The following is a 16,696-nucleotide window of genomic DNA, read 5'->3' on the forward strand; positions in this document are numbered from 1 at the left end:
GTAATAGACTACTGTAATTCATTATTATCAGGGTGTCATAATAAATTCTATTCTAGATTTAACAGGGACCCAATTAGGGTTTAATCCCGGGATCCGGGATTCCCGGGAAATGCGATCAGAACCATTTCCCGTTTCCCGGGAAACGTTAGACGGGAAACCGGGAAAAAAGTCGCGCGCGTCGATTTGACTTTCAGAAAGAAAAGAAAGCTTCAGAATGTTAAATTTAAGGAAATATTGAGAGAAGGGTTCGTTTAATGCGAAAAGCATTACTCTTCATTTCAGGCACGTTCAGCCTCCGTTTAAGGCTTCAGCCTTCATCTCAAGCGTTTTAATAGAGGTATTACACAGTTGTACTTTTTTCCTCTTTAATTTGTTGAAATCGTAGGCAATGTGTTTACCCTAAGGTATTTTGTATTATATAATTTTATATTATATATTGTTATATTGCATTATAGCCTATAAAATATGCCTGCCCTGAACAATAAAGAAATATCTGTTTAACTTCGAGTGTTTCTTTTCCTCGTTTGCAGCCGCTTACTAACAATCATGAATTAGGATACGGGCCTAATGTGTGAAGAAATTATCATGAAATAGATTGCTTTAACATATTTCGCTTTTAAAATGGAGTTGAGTAAAATGTATATTTTTTTAGGCTATAAGGATCGGCCAGTTTTTCAAAAGACGATTCACAGCGAACCTACTTTAACCCTCAGACACGGTGTTATAAATTTGCTGTTGCCAGAATGGCAATGACCAAGTCGTAGTGCATTACTCAAGGCCCTGTGTTATGCCATATTATAGTGTAGTACGGTAGTTAACTTTTCAGTGACTATTACAGCGTTCCACTGGTGGAGATATAGCGCAACAGATGTCGCCACGACAGCGTGGCTGAGCCTTTATCAATGCTGTGGAGATGAACCGTATTGTTTTGCACCAGCAGTTGTAAAATAGCTTGGTATAATTCCATGTACAATGGAGGAATATTCGAATTATATTTGTTAAGGGAGTGTTGAGGAACGATACAAGACCGCATAGCTCGAGCACTCGAATGTCCAGATGTAGGTTTTATTGCGTTAATCAAGCCGACGTTGCCCCCTACTGGGCATAACAGGACATAGCTGGAAAGCTACCTCTACAATATCACAATAGGTTAAGGCCGACACAGGCTACACAGTCCCGTCGCCAGATCTCACTCTTAAGGGGGGCTTATGAAATCCAACAGGGGGGGCACCACTATTATTAGCTTGATTAGTGATCTGGCTGGTTGGCGGGCCAGGGCGGGCCCAAGCGTATCAGTGGGCGGGCACGGCCCCCCAGGGCCCGCCCATAGCGACGGGTCTGAGGCTACAGAAGGCCTAATTAAAATAAAAAAATAAATAAACTTTTTCCCGGGATTCCCGGGAAATGGCTCGTCATTTCCCGGGATTTGATTCATGTCATTTTCGGGAAAAATATTAAACCTTAGACCCAATGAAGAGAAGCCAATATGGTAGAAATCTGCTCTCTCTTTCTAGTCCCTGTCAGTACTCTAGCTGCAGCATTTTGGATCAGCTGAAGGCTTTTCAGGGAGCTTTTAGGACAGCCTGATAATAATGAATTACAATAGTCCAGCCTAGAAGTAATAAATGCATGAATTAGCTTTTCAGCATCACTCTAAGACAGGATGTTTCTAATTTTAGAAATATTGTGAAAATGGAAAAAACAGTCCTACATATTTGTTTAATATGTGCATTGAAGGACATATCCTGGTCAAAAATGACTCCAAGATTTCTCACAGTGTTACTGGAGGCCAAAGTAATGCCATCCAGAGTAAGTATCTGGTTAGACACCATGTTTCTAAGATTTGTGGGGCCGAGTACAAGAATTTCAGTTTTATCTGAATTTAGAAGCAGGAAATTAGAGGTCATCCAGGCCTTAATATCTTTAAGACATTCCTGCAGTTTAACTAATTGATGTGTGTCATCTGGCTTCATTGATAGGTAAAGCTGAGTATCATCTGTATAACAATGAAAATTGATGCAATGCTTTCTAATAATACTGCCTAAGTGAAGCATGTATAATGTAAATAAAATTGGTCCTAGCACAGAACCCTGTGGAACTCCATAATTAACCTTTGTGTGTGAAGAAGACTCCCCATTTACATGAACAAATTGGAGTCTATGAGATAAATATGATTCAAACCACTGCAGTGCAGTACCTTTAATACCTATAGCAAGCTCTAATCTCTGTAATAAAATGTTATGGTCAACAGTATCAAAGCTGCACTGAGGTCCAGCAGGACAAGAACAGAGATGAGTCCACTGTCAGAGGCTCTAAGAAGATCATCTGTAACCTTCATTAACCTCTGAGACCCTGCGTCCACATATGGGGACATCACATTTTGGCTTTGCTGCACCTTAAACTTCATTCTGCTCAATAGTGTTTTGTACTTTGTTAAGTCATGTTGTTTTTGTTGTGTTATGCTATAAAATAATCCCATTGTTCACATCTGAGGACATTTTTTTCCACAAAAGTATGCAACAACCATGTAACAAAATACAACTTCCTGTTCAAAGAGGAAGCTTAGTTTATATACATATCAAGTCCATCTAATCACAAATATCTAGGAGAAATTAAAAATCCATTGCAAACAGGAGCTCAGGTCTCAGGAGGCTGATGCTGTTTCTGTACTGTGATGAATTCTGAAACCTGACTGAAACTCTTCAAATAAAGCGTTCCTCTGCAGATGATCAGTTAGCTGTTTTACAACTACTCTTTCAAGAATCTTTGAGACTGGAGATTGGTCTATAACCAGTTAAGACAACTGTTTGTCTTAGTTTTTTAAGTAATGATTTATTTACTGCCACCTTCAAAGCTTGTGGTACATAGTACATTAATAAAGACAGATTGATCATATTTAACATTGAAACATTATTAATAGTAGGACTTCTTTGAGCAGGCCAGAAGGAATGGGGTCTAATAAACACGTTGATTGTTTGAAGGAAGTAACTATTGAAGTTAATGCAGAAAGAACAATCAAAGAAAAAGTCTAAACGAATACCAGCAGTATTGAAAGCAGCTGAACATGAGGATATGTCTTTGAGATGTTTATGAATAATTTTTTTTTTTGTAATGGTTAAAATTTTATTTATAAAGAAATCCATGAAGTCACTACTAGTTAAAGTGAAAGGAATACTGGGCTCTACAGAGCTCTGACTCTGGCTACAGAGAAAACAAACCTTGGGTTGTTCTTGTTTTCTTCAATTAGTAATGAATAGTTGGATTAGCGGCAATCTTCAGACCTTCATCGTCGCTTCTGCAGGATGTAAATTTTCTAACTCGTGCTTCTAGGAGGCAGCTTCTATGCTCTTCAGTAATCAAAATGAGAAGTACATAAAGGGTCATTCGATCTGAACTCAACTAAAAAGCCAAAATCCTTCCTCAGACCCATTGATGAGAAAATTGCAACCAAATTCCAACCGAAACCTGGACAGAAAGTGTGTTCCAACTGTTACAGCCATTGTATGGAGCTGTACAGTGACGTAGCTTCCTCTTCAAGTGACACTGAATTCCATTCAACAGAATTTAATTGCACTGAATAACATTGCCAAATCAAAATTACCCACGACACCAATTTTCAGGCTAAGCATATTATTCCTGTGGGAGATATTGCCTGTTGAAATATTAAGAAATTGAAACCCATGATTCACAAGGTCAAATATAGGGCACGGCACCCAATGTTTGGAGGACCATATTTCAGAAACCCTTTGGAGCTGAGGCCTCTAATTTTGTATGTGTTCATAGAGGTACTTTCAAAATAATTTTCACTCAAATCTGAGTTGGTGACCTGGGGATCCATTGGTTGAGTTCATATGGAATGACCCTAAAAAGTAAAAAGAGTTATTTATTCCACACAAACCTGGTAACTGCACGGCACAATGTCTCCTGTCAGAGTCCTGGTTACCTTTTCCTGGTATTACTTTATGCAAACAAATATAAACTGTGGTCAGAAAACTGATGCTCCACATCCTATTCACTAGCTAATGTCAGAATCCTCTATATTCACCCAGCTACACACTTCCCTTCATCACAACTACCCACATTTTACAACCGAAGAGATTCACAATAGCAAGATGGTGGGATATATTTTTTTTGTGTGGTTTTATACTCATTTTTATACTTGTTTTTTATTTTTTTTAATGTTTTTACACTACTTTGATATGTGTTCACATATTGGGTTTTTTTGATGATTTTTATACTGCTTTTGATGACTTTACATCAAAATGTTTTTCATTAATGATTATAAGAGCATACATTGGATTATTCAATTAAGACACTATTGACTTGTATGACTAGTGATTATTGACCTGATTGACTATTGATTTAATTTGGTTTTGATTATACTGTTTGACTTATTTTTACTCATTTTGATTATATTGACTGAACACTGTTGATTTAAATGGTGTGATTTATGTCTGTATTCATTTAAACTGTTTTTGCTTTGTTTCATTTAAAAGTATTGTTTGATTGATGTATGCTTAATTCTATTAAGTTTATGTTATCATTGATTGCATTTATGGAAGATAGTTATGTTTTATTGTGTCTCACTCTGGGGTTGTTGCCTGGCAGTGTACAGCCTGTGCAGATGCAGGTCATAAATAAAAAGAACTTGACACTTTTCAAGGACTACCCGGCTCAGGGAAAGTTGGGGCTTTTCCGTGAAGTATTTCTTTTTTAGATTGAGGAGGTACAACACAAATGCTACAGCAAGGGGGAGTCTGGACAGGCTCTCGGGGGGAGATTTCATCATCTCCATACTCCATAATTGGGTACTATATATATATATATATATATATATATATATATATATATATATATATATATATATATATATATATATATATATATATATATATATATATATATATATATATATATATATATATATATATATATATATACTGGCCTGAACTTTCTATGGCTCTAATAGCAAGATGTTCTAGCTTTAGAGAGAGTCTAAACACATAGCAGCAGCCGAACATGAAGAATAATCTTTGAGATGGTTATGAATAATTTTTTCTCTAATGTCTAAAATTTTATTTGTAAAGAAATTCATGAAGTCACTACTAGTTAACGTGAAAGGAATACTCGGCTCTACAGAGCTCTGAATCTTTGTCAGCCTGGCTACAGTGCTGAAAAGAAACCTGGGGTTGTTCTTATTTTCTTCAATTAATGATGAATAGTAAGATGTCCTAGCTTTACGGAGGGCTTTTTTTATAGAGCATCAAACTCTTTTTCCAGGCTAAATGAGCATCTTCTAATTTAGTGAGACGCCATTCCCTCTCCAGCTTTCGGGTTATCTGCTTTAAGCTGTGTGTGTGAATTATACCACAGAGTCAGGCACTTCTGATTTGAAGCTTTCCTTTTCAGAGGAGCCACAATAATAATGAAGGAATTAGATTCTTAAGCTTAGTTACAGCACTTTCAGAAAGACTTCTACTATAATAAAACTTATTCCCACTGCTGTGTAATCTATTAAAGTAAATGCAGAGGCGGGAAGTAAGGAAGTACAAATACTTTGTTACTGTACTTTTCAGGTATCTGTACTTTACTTGAGTATTTATTTTTCTGACTACTTTTTACTTTTACTCCCTACATTTTTAAGTATCTGTGCTTTCTACTTCTTACATTTTCAAAACAAGCTCGTTACTCGGTTTAACGCATCTGAGAAATGGTTGCATCTCCGGTCAGTGCAGGAGCCAGCTCCTGATTGTGAGCTGCTAAAACAGGGCAGGAGGGAGGGAACAGACACCCCACACGATAGAGGGAGAGGCTGCTGCAACGCTCGCTCGAAGACCGGAAAGAGCCAGAGGAAGTTGCGCTTTACATAGAAGCTGCATGTCGGAACATGAGGAAAATAAGTGACAGAAAATGTAAAGGACAAAAAAAGTGTCAACAGTTTGTCACACAGTGTCTGCAAGCTAAATGAAGAGCTGCTGTATTTTAAGGAATAGCAAAGAATAAGTGATAACGTCACTCAGATGGAGAAAGAGGCAAGAAAGAGGTAGAAACGTCCTTCAAGGACGTACTTTTAATTTCTTACTTTGAGTAGATTTCAGAGGCCCTACTTTTTTACTTGAGTACAGAAGTTCAACAAGTACTTCAACTTTTACCAGAGTAGTTTTTAACACAAGTACTTGTACTTCTACTTAAGTACAGAATGTCAGTACTTTGGCCACCTCTGAGTAAATGTAAATGTTACTAAGAAATGATCTCTCTGGGGAGGCGACAGTCACAGGTGAGGACGAGGTTCCAGCTGGATTCATTTACAGCCCTGACAGATTTGTAAAGGAAAGTAGCTAGTTGGAATGTTTCTGTATTTCAGACACAATTGATGCAAAAACACAATAGTTCCTGGTGTTTTCTCTGAACACTACATAAAAATTACTTTTAAGGCCAAATTTCACCAGAATCTTGGTGAAAAAAAACAGACAAAACCTGATGACCAAGTTCAACACAATCATATCAGACACCGATCCTGACACACTGCATGATCTGCAGTAGTTTAGCGTGAAAGTTAAGATGCCTAATTTCAATCGGTTGCTTGAATATTCAATTCAATTAAATTACATTTATATAGCACCGAGGCACAACAACAGTAGTTGCCTTAAACACGTTTCCCTCCATCACAGTCAGAATGTGTGTGCAGGATGCAGTTGGAGCTTTTTCTTCTTCTCAAACTTGTTTCTCTGCAAATTCATTCAGGTGAATGTTCTGCAGGTTCCTCCTTCAGTCTGACCTTCTTGGATCATGATGATGATGATGATGATGATGATGATGATGATGATGATGATGATGATGATGATGATGATGATGATGATGATGACTGCAGTATCACTGTCATTTCTAAAGCTTCATCAGCCTGAATGGAAACAGAGCACAGCAAGAGGAGGAGCTACAAGTGAATATGAAAGGCTTCATTTAGGAGCTGAAGAGCTGCTGTGTTCTCTCTGCTGTTCATTCAGTCCAAGAGAAAATCATGTTACTGCTTTTCATTTGGATGATGATAGTCTCCTTTCAGACTGGTAAGTCATCAAGAGATGGAGTGACATGAAAAAGGAGATGATAGACATGGAAATATTTGTTGTTTGAATTTATTCACTTTTTATAAACTGAACTAAGTTTAAAGATAGAGAATTAAAATCCATCATGGTGAAATATATCTTTGTTGTTTTCAGGATCCTCTGAGGATTTACTGACACCATCTAAAGATGTAGTGATGAGTTTGGAAGGAGACGCTGTGACTCTGTCCTGCAAATATTCAGGCTATGTGAGTAACCTCTACTGGTACCAACAGAAGTCCAGTTCACCTCCACAACTTCTCATCTCAGACTATTCAGAGAAAACAGAAAGACTGACGTTTAAAAAAGACCAACAAAACAGTGAGTTTCATCTGGAGATCTCCTCTGCTGCAGTGACTGACTCTGCTGTGTACTACTGTGCTCTGAGGCCCACAGTGACAGGAAACAGCAAAACTCTGTACAAAAACCTTTGGAGCAAAGACAACAGAATACTCCACAACATCCACTAGAGGGAGACACACACTGTTAAACCTCTGTGGTTTGTTAGGATACAGTCTACAGTCTTTGCAGTGGGATTACACAGAAAAATATGTGCAGTACAAAATAACAGAAACTCACATAACATAAACAAGATAACCAGGTTTTGTGGAAAGAATTTACAGCTTGTTTTGTTTGTTTGTTTGTTTGTTTATTGTTTATTTTTCTTGTGACCTCTACCAAGTACATAGCAGTTTACAGGTAGGATGCGAGGCACAAATGGTTGGAGGTTCACTGAAATGAAGGTGCATCAAAATAAAGCTAGGGCTTCTTTTCAGTGGTGCTCTTCCATGTTTGTACTCCTGTAAAAGTACAGCTCCTGGATGTGGGCACTGGCATCAACCTCTAGTTAAAAGTCATTACAGACACACTGCAAAGGAGAGCCTGACAGAATCAACAGAGTCCAAACTGATGGACTGTAAGGACTTACAAACCCACAGTAATACCCACACATACCCAGAAAGCAGCTGAGTTAGCACCTCATTTCTGGCAGCTTGAAGCCCTGCAGTCACCTGAAGGCAGCAGGACACACATGCTGATAAATGTGTGGACAGAGCGCTCTGACATGATGCATGAACGCCCTCTGTGGTTCCCTTCATTAAACCCCCTGCAGATGACACCAGGCTGCTCCAAAGCCCATCTGACTCTCCACTCAGCGACTGCTGCAGTGTGAATTGTATTGTGTAGTTTGTGGGAGATGTTGGATTCCAGCAGCTCATCAATCCTGTATGTCAGGACCTCCTTTCCTTTTTAGTCAAAGCAGCATTTCATGTTTCTCTAAATGCAGCCCAGTGAAAAAGCTGCTGAGTCACATTTTATCACCTGAGATATGAATCTTCAAATAACAAAGAAAATCTGAATGACATGGTCATAAAGAGCCACTTCAACATGTTTATTATTTATCATCTCTGTATATTTGACTGTTTCACTGACTTCAATGTTAGAGCTGCAACATCAACCAAAGGCCCCGCCCACAAAAGTCCAGCTCAACCAATGAGATGATTTCTGTCTGCAGAGCAAAAAGTTGGAGGAAATCAAAGCCCAGCCTGATGAACCTGCTGCAGTGGAAGAACATTGTTCATGTGCTGTGTGTCTGGCTTCAGCAGCTCCAAAGACATGTTGCTGCACCTCTTTTTGTTTTCATCTCACTTCATAGGTGAACTTTTTTCTCTTCCTCAGAACGCAACATTTCTTTCTCTGTTCTGAACCCTGTGGTAGGAATGAATCATTGGTCTGGAGGATTGTAGATTTTCACTTCTTTCCTACTTTTCCTGATTTCCACTGTCTTCTCCTCTCAGCCTCATGGACAATGTTAGTCTGATGGCTTCATTTTCTCTGCTTTTTCCAGGACCAACAGCTGGAGACACAATCTCTCCTCTACAAGATGAAGTCACTGAAACAGAAGGACAAACTGTCACACTCACATGTAGCTATCAGACAACTGCATATTATGCAGATCTTCACTGGTACAGACATCATTCTGACCTTCAGGCTCCTCAGTTTATACTCTGGAAAAGAGGAAAGGGTGGAACAGATGAATATATTCCCAATAAACGATATGGATCAGAAACAACAACAAGCTCAACTAAACTGACCATTAAAGCTCTAACCCTGGCAGACACAGCTCTCTACTACTGTGCTCTAGAAACACAGTGATACAAAGTGTAGAAGAGGCTGTACAAAAACCTGAACACAGATATCTGACTACTCTTCAAAGAGGAGGGAAGTGGTATTCAAAGCACAGCTTCATATCAGATGATTCTGCTAATTCCTGTTTTATCAGAGTCACTGTGGTTACAGCTGCTAATGAAACACTGTGGGAGGATTCACATGAGCAGCAAATCCACATCAACTATAAACCAACACTTTATATCAGCATCAACAGTCAGGAGGAAACATCGCCGCTGTCAGTGGTCTTGAAATGCAAATCATCTATAATCTGAATGTTGTGAAGCTGAAGGGGTTTTTTTCTGTCTGGGCCTACGACACTCTCACAACAGAGTTTAAGTTCATGCTTAAATAATGCAGCATGTCTTGCCTGGTTTTGCTGGAGGTACCAGGCTTTCTTTGATTTCCTCCAGGAAACAAGAATTACAAACACATTCAGTGTCTTTTGATCTCACCTTCCTCTGGCTTTGCAGGAAGTTCAACTTCTTGTGTCTGACTGAAACATGGCAGCAGCCTAATGACTACTCTCATCTTAATGAAGCTAAAACTGCAGGCTTTGTTCACACCTGACACCCCACCCCCATTATAGGCAGCGGTGGAGATGTTTTGCCACAAAAATTGGAAAATCTCACCTGTTTCTCTACCTGCTCACAGCTCATTTGAATGTATTGTGGAGCAAAAAGGACTCACACCAACCATCATAGCAACTGCATATCACTCACCAAAGCACAACAATAAATTCATAAGTGAATTCTCTGCTCTTCTCATTTAGTTGTGCTTATTTATCCCCCAATATAATAGTACTCAGAGATTTTCACATTCATATGGGCCATTTCAACAGTGCTTTCACAATGGACTTCACATCCTGTTAAGATACTTTTTGTCTTCTTCAACATAGTAGCTTTCCAACTCACTTCAGGACATACACTTGATCTGTCGTGCTGTTCTGGTGTCACTGCTCATGAATACATTGCTTCTGATCTTCCATTTTTTGATCAGAAACTAATAAACTTTAAACTGAACCTAACACTTTCCAAAACTAAACTGTCTCACTTTACAACATTCTGCAACAACAAGAATATTAATTTACCAGCTCTCCATAGTGGCGTCACCAATTGTCCCAGCACTAACCCATCATCCACTCCAGATGATCTGCTTTCTTACTGCAATAACAGTCATCCCGATCTCCTAGCTCTTGGCACCATTAAAAATCTGCAGTTTCCTTCATTTGCTCAGTCCCATGGTACATGCCTGAACTCTGTCAGCTCAAAACGAAAGACCACCAACATCTCTATAAAAAAAACTGAATTTGCTATTCACAAAGAACTGTGCAATAATCATATTCCTTTTTTGCCCTTTTACAGCATTTTTTGACAGTGTGCAGTGCAAAGAGATAGGAAAGTGCGGGGAAGACATGCAGTAAATGGCAACAGGCTGCCTGCACCACCACGTGGCAAACGTGGTTGCCTACTCATCTGCTGTTAATATTGGAATTAACTGTAAATTGACTACTAAAAATTTATAAATTACACTCAGCAATTACAAAAAATCCTCTCCTGCTTAAACTTTACAGTCTGAAAGGGAAACATGTGCAGATGTATATGCAATAAGGCCAGTTGCAAAAATTATTGCCTGGATTTCCATCAGATGATGATTATCTCATCCAATGAGATGGTTTGTTTCTGCAGAACTACAACCACCTTGATGTTGAGAAGGGCTGTGCAGCAGAGAGGCTGCTTAGTGTTTCAGTGTGTTGGTGCTGGTAATGATGACAGGCATCAGTAGTTGTGTGTGATCTCTTTGTGTGTGCTCTGTGTATGTATCCTGATCTGGGTGTGAATGGTAGAAGACAACAATTATGACTCATGTACTGTATGTACTGTGTACTTTTTGATCCTTCTTTATCCTTCTCTGACATTTTTGTGTCACTTCTTGTAAGTAACAAACATGACTGCTGTATAGCCAGGATTTCCTCTTCCTCCTGTGGGACTTAGCTGTGGGTCTTGTGTAGCCTTCTGCAGTTTTCCCTGTGGATATTATCCAGACAGGGACCTCCATGGAGAATCAAGGGTGGGAGTACAAGTTGTTGTGAGTCAGGAAGTGGGGGAGATGCAGTGGTGTACACTAGAGGCTTAAAAGGCAGGACCACTGTTGGATGCCAATTCCCATGTTGGCAAACATCCAGTCACTCCATTGCAAAATTGAAAAGCTTCAGGTCAATGTCAGGTATCTGGGAGAATACAAAGGTGCTTGTGTAATATCAGAAACACGGTTCAAGGATCATGACTTGAAGTCAGACTGGGAGATTCAGGGGTTCAGCAAGCCCACTCAGTTGGACAGAGACTCCACAGTGACAGACAAATCACTTGGTGCTAGTGCTGGCTGGTTCCTGAATCACCCAGGTTAAATCCATGTGATCTGCTGGAGCGCCAGTGCTCCAGACTGCCGACTGGTTTTAAATACCAATAAAATTGAAACCACATATGTCCCAGAGTGCTGTATCCTTCCTCTAATGGATTCACAAAAATCATGTAGAAAGTGCTAGCAAAAATATAGACTCCATGGGCTTTATCATGTGCATTAGCATGAACAGCTATGGTGTTTCTGTATCTAGCATAATATGTAGATACAAAAAATGGTTTTCAATTTCTCTGTGGCTTAGTGCACTCTTTATCTGCCTTATGTAGTTACTATGGATTACCTGCATACATATTATTATAATTAGGGTTCTGAAGGTTCTATTGATTTATAGTATATGAGTTGTCATATTCCACACGATGGTACTACAGCATGTATAACTGTAATGATATGGTCTGGCAGACTTGTTCTATTATAGGTCTCAAAGGGCTACTGAATCAAATCTCCCTACTGAATCACGAATCACAATCTGAGGTCTCCATTAACCCAGGTCATATGCATTCTCTGACTAGCTACTACTGTTAATAAGTACAAAAGGTGACTGTGTAAGTCTCACATGAATAAAAAGTGGTGCAACTGTCATCAGAGAGACACCGCTGACACTGAACTTCTGTCTGTGTCTTTGCTCCCTTTTTACCTGCCAAGAGAATTTCCACAGTTTTTATTACCCTTGTTTACATCCAGCCCAAGGCTAATGTGGATGTAGCTTCTCAAGTTATTGTGAGAACCATGCAGAGACTTCAGGGAATCTCCTCAGATGCTCTGAATTTTATTATGGGGGATTTTAACCACTGCAGGTTCAGGAGGTTACTTTGTAACTTTTACCAATGTGTGATGTGTCTGACAGGTAATAGGCTTGTTTATGAAGGAAGACACCTGAAACACTTCAATTTAAAAAAGTAAGACATTTAATATATTAAAGAATCAGAAGATTTCAACATGCATGTGGGGACTCAGAGGAAGAGACAGGCCTGTGTGGGTGCTCTCTCTCTCCCTACTGAGCCCACGTTCCTGTCTAACCATAACATCTTTATACTGCCACTATCTATATGTAAACATATTCTGGGTGCTGTGAGTCGGCCTTGGTCATTGGTCTTCTCCAAGTTGTTTTTTCATGACCCAGATTTCTCTCATCAGCGATGGAGCCATAAAGCACATCTTCTTCCTGATGTTTCAATTCGTCATACAGAGCAATCTTGTCCAGATTAATAACAGAACACGGTGACGTTGGTGATGTTTTCATTGTATGTTCTGTGGCCGAACCTCCAAGATAAGATGAACTGAGACAGAGAAGTTAATCAGCACTTTTTGTCTGTTGCTCTTTGTCTAATGTATTATTTCATTGTTTATTATTTAGTTGATCCACTGTTTATTAATTAACTTGTTGGAGTTTACTTTTAAACATTTGTCCTTCATTCATTGAGTAAAAAAAATCCCTAACAACTCTCTCCTTTTTCACACCATTCAGGTGTGAAAAAGTTTCTTGCTCCAGCCTCTGACGGGGACGGTCGCATTCTATCTCTCTCCCTGCCCTCCCTATCTTTCCTGCTTGCTGCTTGCTGTGAGAGCGTCTCTTGCACACTGTTCGAATAAGAATAAGATTAATATGGATTTGGCAAATTGGGCCTTCAAGACCATTGATCGAATTTTTTCCACTATGAGATCTGGGAAAGGGGAGCCTGCGTGTCCGAGTGGAACAGACCCGGTTGGATACGTCATCGATTCTTGGAGCTCGTGGAGACCTGTGTGCTTCTCGGCCCTCGAGGTGGAAGACGTGGAAGACGCTTACATATTTGGCTATCTGGTAGCGGTATCTTTTCTGTTTGGGCTTGGAGGATACCTGATTTACCGAGAAATCAAGAAAACCTGGACGGCAGTTCGACATCTGCAGAGGCTGCCGACCCAGGTGGACGGGCTGACCAGAATGGTACAGACTCAGACTCAAAGCCTGATGAACCTGAGCCGTAGACTTGGGGAGTAGCAGGTGAGAGGGGTTCGATCTGGAGATAAGGTACGGTTCTGCTCAGTGAGGACGGTAACTAACGAATTTGGATTATTGGATTTATTGAATGGTTTCCCAGTGAGACTGAAGGCTGTTGAAAAAAACAAGCAGCCTGTTCCAAAACAACATCTGCATTATCAGAATTCGGCTCCCTAGCCGGCCTTGGCTGGCAATCATATCTCTCCAGAGCTATGTGTGACGGCCGCTATCCCCCTCAGCCCTCTCTGTGATTTGTGAAGCTGGATCTGGTGTACCAAGGCCGCTGATGAACTTCCATCACTATCAGCGAACTGTTTGGCTGGGAGCTGGCATCTGGGCTCCACAATGCCCCCACCCTCTCGTCTCCGTCTGCATCCCCTCCTGACCCTGACCCTACCCACCATACTGCTATCCCGGCTTTATATGTGCAATATGCTTTTTGCTGAGGTGTTTTTTGTAACCTCGTAAGGTGTTCTTTATGAACACAGTATGAGATTATTTTTTTGAACCTAACTATCCCAGTGTATCTCTTTCTGTCTTTCTGCTAAAGGTAGCGCCGTTGAGAAACGGTTGCATGACCTCAGACATCTGTCCCCCCCCCCCCCGTCTGTGTTATGTTTTTGTTTTGGATGGATGTTCTGTTAACTGCAATTTCCCCATTTGTGGGACTAATAAAGGCATTCTTGATTACTTTGAGATGAGGGGAGTGACTCACCTATCATTGGGGTGAGGTCAGTGAAGTGGTCAAACAATTCCTTGGTGGCAGGACCACTGGGGTGGACAAGATGCGCCCTAGGTTCCTAAGGCTCTAGATGTCATAGGGCTGTCTAGGCTGGCATGCCTTTACAAGGTTGCATGGAGATCTGGGGCACTCCCACTGGATTAGTAGACTGGGGTGGTGGTCCTCATCTTTAAGAAGGGGGACCAGAGGGTGTGCTCCAACTTTCAGGGGATCACACTCCTCAGCTTCCCCTAGAAGGTATATGCCAGGGTGCCGGAAAAAGAGTCCATCAGTTAATCAAAACTCAGATTCAAGAGGAGCAACATGATTTTCATCCTGGTTGTGGAACACTGACCAGCTCTTTATCATCACAAGGATATTTGAGTGTGTGTGGGAGTTTGCCCATCCAGTCTACATGTATTTTGTGGACTTGGAGAAAGCATTTGACATGTTCCTCGGGGTATCCTGTGGGGGTTGCTGCAGGAGTATGGGGTGTCTGGCCCATTGTTGCAGGCCACTCATTCTCTCTACAATGGCAGCGAGAGCCTGGCCTGTATTTCTGGCAATAAGCCAGACTCATTTCCTGTGGGTGTTGGACTCTGCCAAGGCTGCCCCTTGTCACAGATTCTGTTCATATTTTGATGGACAGAATTTCTAGGTGAAGCCAAGTGGAGTAAGGCTTCGGCCTTGGTGGATTCTGAGGCCACCAAGGAGGAAGCCTTCCTCCACTTGGCCTCCTCCCACGGGGAGGAGGCCCTGGGGTAGACCTAGGACATGCTGGAAAGATTATATCTCTCAGCTGGCCTGGGAATGCCTTGGAGCTGGAGGAGGTGACTGGGGAGAGGGAAGCCTGGGCTCCTCTGCTTAGGCCCCAGATAAGCAGAAGAGAATGGATGGATAGTATTATATCAAGGTGAATAAGAAAAAGTAAAAAAAAAAGGCCAACAGAATCAGGGATCAAGGTACTTTCTGAGGGGTATGCAGACACATTTTTAGACTAATGACATGAGACATGTTATGTCCATAGGTCGCAAAAGAGCTGTAAATCAGGCCTTGAGCAGGCCAAATGCGCACTCTATTACTAAGCAAGCTCTGCATGGGCAAAGTCCAAAATATTGTTCATGAGAAGGTGAACCACTATTTGAATATTCCTTTATCAGGAATATGCAGGGTCCCCCAAAAGAAAAACTGGTATGGGCCCCGTGTCATCCAGAATCTGCTTTTTCGGTTCAAGAATTTTACCAGTCTTGAAATAAGTGTTTAACGTTGAATTAGCAAAGATGTGAGCATCATGAATTCGCCCAGGCCACTTAGTAACAACATCCACAGATCTGTATGTCACAAACCGTTTACAAAACAAACACAAAACATTTAGGGAATAATTTCCTTTTCTGTTCATGTACTCTGTGGAGTTAGCAGATGGTTGTATTATTGTGATGTGTACCTTGTCTATGGCTCCCAAACACTGTAGCATATGATTGGCATCATGAAAGTTGGTTGCCAGTGCTTGGGCCTTTGGCAATCAGATGTATTTTGGAATGAGGTGAACAAGATGGGACGGCAAGTTTGCCTAATAATTATGGACACCCTTTTGTGAAGGAAGACACCTGAAACACTTTAATTAAAAAAGTAAAACATTTAATATATTAAAGGATCAGAAAAAGTACACATGCATGTGGGGACTCAGAAGAGACAGCCTGTGAGCTCTCTCTCTCTCTCTCTGAGCCCGTCTTCCTGTCCAACCAAAACATTTTTATACACGTTGTTATCTAAGCAGAAACAATCTCTGGGTGCTATGAGTTGACCTTCGTCATTCAGTCTTGTTTCTGGCTGGTTTTTCATGACTCAGATTCCTCTCAGTCATAGGCACATCTTCTTCCTGATGTTCTAATTTAATCAATACAGAGAAATCTTGTCCAGATTAATGACAGAACATGGTGACATTGGTGATGTCCTAATTGTACGTTCTGTGGCTGGACCTTGAGATAAGATGCACTGAAAGAGAGAAGTTAGTCTACTACTTTCTGATCTGTTGCTCTCTGTCTGTATTATTTAATTGTTTATTAATTGGTTGATCCACTGTTTATTAATAAATTTACTGTAGTTTTACCTTTAAACAGTTGTCCTTTATTCACTGAGTAAAAAATAATCCCTAACACTTCCCAACGACAAAATAAATGCATTGGCCATATTTCATAGGCTATATTCACACTGCAGCCTGAAATGACCCAAATCCAATTTTTTTTGCCCTTCTGCGACCTGTATCTGATCTTTTCATGACAGTCTGAATAACACAGATCCATTTTTTTC

The 16,696-nt window shown here is 40.4% G+C and overlaps 1 protein-coding gene across 1 annotated transcript in view; it reads right to left on the bottom strand.

The window, feature by feature from the left end:
* The window catches only part of LOC115795213 (zinc finger protein 2 homolog), a 500,950-nt gene that overhangs the window by 327,630 nt on the left and 156,624 nt on the right, over positions 1 to 16,696 (bottom strand). The window lies entirely within an intron of this gene.

Source organism: Archocentrus centrarchus, chromosome 17, assembly GCF_007364275.1.
Source record: "Archocentrus centrarchus isolate MPI-CPG fArcCen1 chromosome 17, fArcCen1, whole genome shotgun sequence".
In the NCBI taxonomy this organism is placed as follows: domain Eukaryota; kingdom Metazoa; phylum Chordata; class Actinopteri; order Cichliformes; family Cichlidae; genus Archocentrus; species Archocentrus centrarchus.